The following is a 7,728-nucleotide window of genomic DNA, read 5'->3' as shown; positions in this document are numbered from 1 at the left end:
GGCAGAAAGAAAACCCTTCTATATTAGTGCCATGCAGTAGGAATATAAGGCTAGCCATTTGTGGAATTTCAACTTTTCTGGAAATTTCTATATGATAAGTAAAGCTTACAGGCAAAATCCATTTTAGTAATAGCTCGAATGCAATCTAAATATTGTCATCCCAATGTGAGCAATTGTGATCAGTATAAAAATATGAATAACATAGCTTACATATTATTTTGGGGTTACTCTGAATCCTTGGAATCTGACGTATATTTCACAGTTCGAGTGCACCCCAGGTTGGACTGGCCACGCCTCCTGTGCTCATGGCCACGTGTGGCTAGACACTGTCACGTGGTATCGCAAAGGTCTTAATCATTATTCTTTATCTCTCCAGCTAGTAACCTGTAAATATACCGTAGCTTCTAATACTGTGGGAGGGTAGAGATGGATGGGGCCATAAACAGTTTCTCGTCTCAAGGTGCTATGTGTCCTCTGACGCTCCCAGGGCTCGGTGTGTTTACCTGGTTTGCTTAGGTCACAAAGTCGATGGGAAAAGTAGGGTTAGAATTCAGTTCTCAGCGCAGGCTGGGACTTTTGTGCATGTGTGTGTGTGTGTGTGTGTGTGCGCGTTTTAATTTAACACCCATGCGTTTTTCCGTTACTCCTAGTGCCCTCGGATGACATCATCCTTTGCTGTGTGTGTGTGTGTGTGTGTGTGCGTGCGTTTTAATTTAACACCCATGTGTTTTTCCGTTACTTCTAGTGCCCTCGGATGACATCATCCTTTGGGAATACCATTCAAACCATCTGTGGTGGCCGGTCATCCCGTGGTCCGCTGAGCATTCACGCCCTATCAAAACCACGCCCTTTCCATAGGGGCAGGGCTGGGATTTACTTCCGCCGGGGGCGAACGTGGTCATGGTGAAGCGCTTTCTCAGCTGCAATAATGTCCCCAATTAGTTGATTCTGAGTTTGCTAAAAGGGAGATTATCCTGAGTGAGTCTGATCTAGTCAAACCAAGGGCCTTGACACGGGTCTGATGACTGAAGTGTCCATGTAGGAGTAGAGCTGTGGGTGGCCTCCAGGGACTGTGACAGCCTGTAGCACCTGGGGTGAGACTCCAGACGACAGGTAGCAAAATCGTGGGCTCTCCAGTCCCGTAGCTGCAAGGCAGTGAGACCTGCCGACGCCCCGAGCGAGTTCGGAAGTGGGGTGTTTCACGTTTGAACCTTCAGGTGAGAGAACACAGCCCTCTGAGACCCCACGCGAGGACCGGCTCAGCCACGCCTAGACCCCTCCGGCACAGCGCCTCCGAGACCCTCGCGTGCGTCGGTTTAAGTGTCTGCGATGGAGGTGGTTTTCTGAAAAACAATGAAAAATGAATACAATATCTGTTCCCAAATTTTCACCGAGTGGACCCTATAGATAGCGGATCCCTTTTTATGACTGGCATCGGTTATTAATTTTTCATGGACTCTCTCTCAAGCCAAGTGCTTGCAGAGAGTGGATAAATCAGAGATAGTGAGTGAAAATGAGCGGTTACTTTTTATGCGATAGTATGTTGGTTTTTATATGTCACTTGTCTTGTTTAAACCATTCGGGTAAGCAATCTTAGGGAACGCCGAGCTTCCCTGTTACAAAATCAACTAACTTGGGTGGCCACAAGAAATTGTCAAGAAATTTTAAAAAGCCTAATCATATTTATTAGAACTACATGCCTACCTGGGAGATTCTGTGGGTTCAGTTGCAGACCACCACGATAAAGATATTAAGAATATCACAATAAAGGGAAAAACATGATTTCTTTTAGTTTCCCAATGCACGTAAAAGTTATATTTACCCTATACTGTATAGTCTGTTAACTGTGCAATAGCATTATGTCTTAAAAAATAAAATGTACCTTCATTAAAATATACTTTATTGCTAAAAAATACTAACCACCACCTGAGATTTCAGTATGCCATCAACTTTTTGCGGGTGGAGATTCTTTAATTTGTAAAAAAAAAACGCATCATCTGTGAAACACACAAAAGCAAAGCCTGGGAAAACGAGCTATGCCTGTCCAATGCAGATCAGAAGATTTTCTAAAAAATGGTGTTGAGACTTCTATAACTAGAGGAGACATATTCTAGACTTTGGTCAGGGGCTGTAGGTCGAACACCTACAAGCCTATGATGACCACGGCTTTCAATGCCAGGGCCTAATGATTCTGCTTACGTGTCTGGATGAGATCTTAATAGCGTCTCCGTTAGGGGAACATCTGTGAGTTTGCACAAAGGCCGCCACTCATTTATTAAAAGCCTTTGGCATTGTAATATAAGGGAGAGAGAAAAAAATCAATGTGTTCACTTCAAAAATCAATAGATTGCTGAGGTACGGGGGTGAGTGTAGAAAGCACATAATTACAGAGATATTGGGAGGGGACAGACCTAATATTTAAACCTGTCACACAAGCAAGGGGTGGGGGGGGCGGGGGCAGGTGCTCTGAAAGCTTGGCTTCTGCAGGCAGGTCCTCGCTATCTGTTAAATACATCCTCTAAGGCACTCGCTTTTGTAAGCGTTCTAAACATCGACGCTTTGTCTCAATGGTGGAAGGGCTACTATTTACCCCAACACACAGGTGAGCAGAATAACAGAGCGAACCAAAGCCCGCGGTGGATTCAGAGCCAATATCTCAATCTGTCTGTTTCACGGACATTACGATGGAATCGTACCTGCATCCGTTAACTATTGCCACGTACCACAGTATCCCCGAACGCAGAGGCTGAACGCATGTATTCAATTAAATCGTTCCTTGTCTCACAGTTTCTGTGGCTCAGGGACCTGGGTGGGGCACACAGAGCCTGAAGACGCTGGCCAGCTGTGACCTCATCTGGATATTCGAAAGGAGAAGAATCGGCCCCCAAATGCATTCAGGCCGCTGGCAGAGTTCCGTTCCTCGTGGCTGTGGAACTGAGAAGCCCAGCCATGTCTGGCTGTCAGGCAAGGGCCACTCCCATATCCTCAAGGCCACCCTCGGCCGCTCGCCAGGTGGGCATTGCCTTCCAACATGGCCACCTGCCTCTCGAGCAAGACAACATCCCTAAGAGAGTCTTCCAGCAAGATGGAATTGTAGGTCGGATAAAGAAACACCGAAGTGACACCCTACAATCCTGGACACACCCAACAAGATGGCAGATGAGCAGACAGAGTCATGGGGGAGCCACCGTAAAATTCGTCCAACACAGGTGGATCTCAAGTGGACTTCTCCAATACGGCAAAGGCAGAAGCTTTCTCTCAGGAAGGTCTCCGTCCATCTTACCCACCCAAGGTAACCTTACTTTAAATGACCTCAAAATCAATTAATGCGGAACCAGTAATTACACCTGCTCTCTCCCTTAAATGTTTCCATAGTTGATGTCTAGACACAAGTCTCGGGTCTCACCGACACTCCAGGGGAGGGCATTAAACAACGATGTTCATGCCAAGGAATGGGAGACCGCCGAGGTCACCTCAGAAATATCTCGTCCATCGCAGGATAATTGAACCGTTTGCGTACAACATCCGAGACTATCGAATTCCGACCGCAGCCATCGATGATACAACAGTTCATAAAATAAATAATTTCTCAGGCAAGATGACTCCCACGGCGTTTTACTCAGAAACTCCTTATGAAGACCCTATGAAAGGACAGACTTTGGCACAAAGAGTAATAAACTCGAGATGTGCTAGGATTTAGTGTGCACGAGAGTAAAGGCCTCTCTAAGCCATTTTGGTAAATCTGGAAATACGTACTGATCGCAAAAATAAACTTAGTGCAATATTAACATTTTAGACCGAAAAGTAAAGTAAGCTGGATGAGAAATGCTAAAGTAGATGAATAACGAATGATGGGTAGGGAAGGTATTTGACCAGTTTGAATGCGTTGACACTATTGTCTTGTGTAGAAAGTAGATTCGTAGTAAAATGGATATGCAAATATTTAAAACAGCGAGTGGGGGAAAACTAAGAAAACTGAGCTAGTTATGAATGAAATTGTCAGAAATTAGCAAAGAGAGAAAAATAAAAGAAGCCTGATTTGAAAAAAAAAAAGATTGAGAAATGAAAAGACACTTTACGATATTTGAAATATGTCCAGTATTAGCAGTCATCACAGCAGACATAAAAGGCTCAACTTCCCTATTAAAAGGCACGGACACTCAGTTCGCATTAAAACTCCGTAAATGTCATGGCACAGCCCTAAAATATTTACTGACGACCCATCTGCAAGAAAACGATGAAAAGAGTTTGAAAACTGCACAAGAGAATGATGACCAAAATGAAGCTGACATACAATTGAACTAAACACCAAAGCGGGGAAGGTAGGTTTGGGGCATTACGTCATCAATTGGAAAAAGAGCCAACGAAAAATCCACGGTCATCTCAAACTGGCATTTCAGGGTTAACAGCTGTTGACCCAAGAAAGAAGACTCCGGCCAAGAAGGACTCCTGGTGGCCAACGGGGCTCAAATTTAAAGAAAAACAGAGCCTAGAAGCCATTTCTCTATGGGGGCCTCTCATGCAAGCCTGCAGTGAACCGGCTGCCCGCCCCGTGGTCCCGCCCTCTGAGCCAACCCTACGAAAGGAGATCTTGCACTCCTATTTCAACAACAGGACTAAGACTTGCCCTGCCCAGTCAGAGCCACGCAGCCAAGTCCCCATTGGCATCTTCACCGACCGAGCAGAGTGGCTCCGTTCTGATTAATCAAGACAGTGCCCTTTGGACCAATCGAACCGCGAGTATTTGGGGTCCTCCTTTGCTGGAGGATGAGGATGAAGTAATCAGGGACCAGGGGCGGGGACTTCTGTCTACAAAAGTCAGCTCCCACAAAGCCCAAAGACTGTGTTTCTCCGGCTGAAGCTGACATGCCTAAGACGTCTTGGCAGGGCAGAGCTGTGTAGGGGGACACGGGCCATACACCAAAGCCACAATGCAGCTGTGCTGAATCACAGTGAAGGTGTTTGCACCAAATGGTCTCCTTCTCTACCACACCCCCAATTATTTGGGGATTCCTGTTGGCGTTGAATTGGTGCCAAGGACCTTTGGTTGACAAGAGCCTTGACGTATATAAAGCTTAAAAGGACAGAATTACTCAAACCTATTGTAAAAACGCATCTCTGCTGTGAGATTTCAGTGAACGTCTGTCAAGTATTATAAAAGGAAAGAGAGAAATAAAAATACAAGGGTAAAGCCTGGAATGTGGTAATTAACAGGCTTCATCTAATAGATTTATCCTAAAAAGATAATGAAATACGTACAACAAAAAAAGACACTCTGCGTTATTTAGATGATCTGAACCATCTGAAAGGTTTTACCCGTGCTTAGAAGGAAAACATTTTTCCAAGCATCCAAATCATCAAGATATTGTCCACACTGTCCATTGTGCAATTATGTTAGCTATCAGCAGTGAGAAAGTATAAAAAAAAAAATATATATATATATATACACACACACACACACACACACACATATATATGGAATCTCAATACATGATCACGCAACTGCTACCTATTAAAACACGCGGTATGCATTAGAGGGAAGACAGAAGTGCGAAAAAGATGAACTATTATTGGAACGCACTGGAGAATCTCTTCACATCCTCGGGGTAAGGACTGTTGCAGGTCAGAGCTACTCACCGAAAATGTGCTCCTGTCACGGGCTTACTGTTTTGACCCACAGGCAACTTTAGCTGCAGCCTCAGGAGAAACGTCTGCCCCTCCCGGAAGTACCCAGAATACCTTGAATTAGGGGCCCTGCGGTAATCACAGTAGGAGACGGTCGGAGATCACCTGTTCTGACCCATCTGTAGGTCAGGACAAACTTCTATTGACGAAACACCTGTTCTTCTCATCATCCTGCAGTCACCCTTTGAAGCCCCCAGGGCACCTGTCTCATCCCCAGCTCAGGTCGTCTCATACGCCCGTGTCCCCTGTCTATGTCCGAATATCTCCTGCGTGCGGGGTCTCTGTGTCACGTAGGCAAAGTTCCCATATGTATGTATGTTTTCAATGTGGTTACTTTTCCTTCCTAATCTGTCTCACGTCTATTTGATGATTGGACCAGCCGAACGAATTTTGAGAGGGTCGAGGCAAGTTTCCTCCCCACCTCCTCCCACGGGGCAAACCTTCTGGAATGCTTACATCCACTCATTTCTCTGACTAATTATAAGCTCATTCCTACTATGACTGTTGATACAGGCCCTCAAATTATTCAAAGTGTTTCGTAAATTCTGCTTTGCCCCAGGGGAGACCAGAGTGTAAGGAACATGACTCTCTCTCTGAGGGCAGCGAGGCATGGTCAGCCTCTTTCCTGGTTCCGTGGGCCCTGAACCCTGAAGTCCCACGGGAACGAGGCTGCAGACCTGCTCCTACTTGAGTTCTTAATGCGTTTTCTTCCACGGCAACACGGAGCTTCGTCTTCACGCGGTGTTGGTAGCACGCTCACGTTGACAACCTTCCATTTCAAAACGAGCCCGAGTCTTAGGAACATCTCGTGTGCCGCTCAAACATTGCCTCGCAGTAGGCAGAAACCATATGGCACCTGCAGATATGTTGATTTACAATTTCTCTAAAGCATCCAAACAGAAGATGAGGATAAAAAAAAAAAAAATCACTGAGAAAAGGTAAAAATAGGGTGAGATCGCAAATTACAATTCTTTTCCGTTGATGTTGCAATTTCGGGGGGCAGGTTTTTAAAAACGATTCCGACGTGACAATGGGTTTCGAGTGACTTAATCAGCAGAGCGGATCTCATTAAATGTCGAGCAGGAAAAAAATGACGTTCATCAAAAAAAAAAAAACAAAAAAAACAAACTATGGTTATTGAAGTCCGTAAAAAGATAAAACATTACACAGAGATATGTTGCAAATGTCCTTTTTTAAAAGCACAGCGTGAATAATGTCATCAGTAAACATGTAAATTTCTGCCTTGACTGTTCTTAACATGGGAGCTCCAGTTTAACTCTTGGAAGAGCTCTCTATAACTTCAAAATATAAATTGAGGACCACCGTTCCTGGGCACCCTGGATCACATCAGAGGTCCTTGCAATTCTGACTGAAATCCCACATCAGGAGAAAGACAAAAAAAGAAAGAAAGAAAAAAAATACTGTTGCTGCATATTCTTTGATGCTATAACTTTGTATAACAACATAATAATCACATTAAAATCATCACCTTCCCGTATAACCTAGTCTTGTAATAAAAGGAACGGTGAAAATTCAATTAGATGCTGAAAAGTATTAACCGGAGCGCATTTGATTTTAAGTGTGAGGCAATTAGAGAGAAAGCAGCATTCATTTAATTATTTTCTCTGAAATAAGATTATCTTCAAAATCCACTTGGCACTTTCCAAAAACATTATTATTTTCCTCTCTCCTTCCTGTATCCAAATATATATGTGGAGAGTGATTCAGGTGGAGACGTGCTCCACATGTAATAGCTGAGAAGAGGACGAATTAAAGTGAATAATTAAAAGATGGTGGGCGATATCCGAACCTGAGCATTAACCACAGGATGCAACCAGAGTGCCAACCGTTAGGGGTCACGTGACTCCTCCCGCCTTTTGAGGTCCCTTCGTAAGACCCATCCCGTGTTCTGCTTCGACGGCCCATCACCGGCCTCAGGAATCCAGGCGACCTGTAGGCTCTACTCATTCAGTGTCTGGGGCTGAGGCGGGGCCCTTACGTGGGTTCATCCGTGACCACAGGTGTCGTGCTGTCCGCTCCTGC

The 7,728-nt window shown here is 44.8% G+C and overlaps 1 long non-coding RNA gene across 3 annotated transcripts in view; it reads right to left on the bottom strand.

Moving 5' to 3' along the window:
• Nucleotides 1-690: 690 nt before the first annotated feature.
• The window catches only part of LOC107195417, a 22,821-nt gene continuing 15,783 nt past the window's right edge, over nt 691-7,728 (bottom strand). Inside the window, exons 5-6 of one of the 3 annotated variants that reach the window (XR_003045203.1) lie at nt 6,363-7,054; nt 691-1,343 (exon numbers count right to left, since the gene is read on the bottom strand). This is a non-coding gene — a long non-coding RNA (uncharacterized LOC107195417). The remainder of the gene's footprint in view (nt 1,344-6,362; nt 7,055-7,728) is intronic. The other 2 variants (XR_001516543.2, XR_001516544.2) reach the window with 2 other exon arrangements.

The sequence above is a fragment of the Pteropus alecto genome, unplaced genomic scaffold (genome assembly GCF_000325575.1).
Source record: "Pteropus alecto unplaced genomic scaffold, ASM32557v1 scaffold142, whole genome shotgun sequence".
NCBI classification, from domain to species: Eukaryota; Metazoa; Chordata; class Mammalia; order Chiroptera; family Pteropodidae; genus Pteropus; species Pteropus alecto.
The sequence above is the reverse complement of the archived record's forward strand: the minus strand, read 5'-3'. Positions and strand labels throughout refer to the sequence as shown.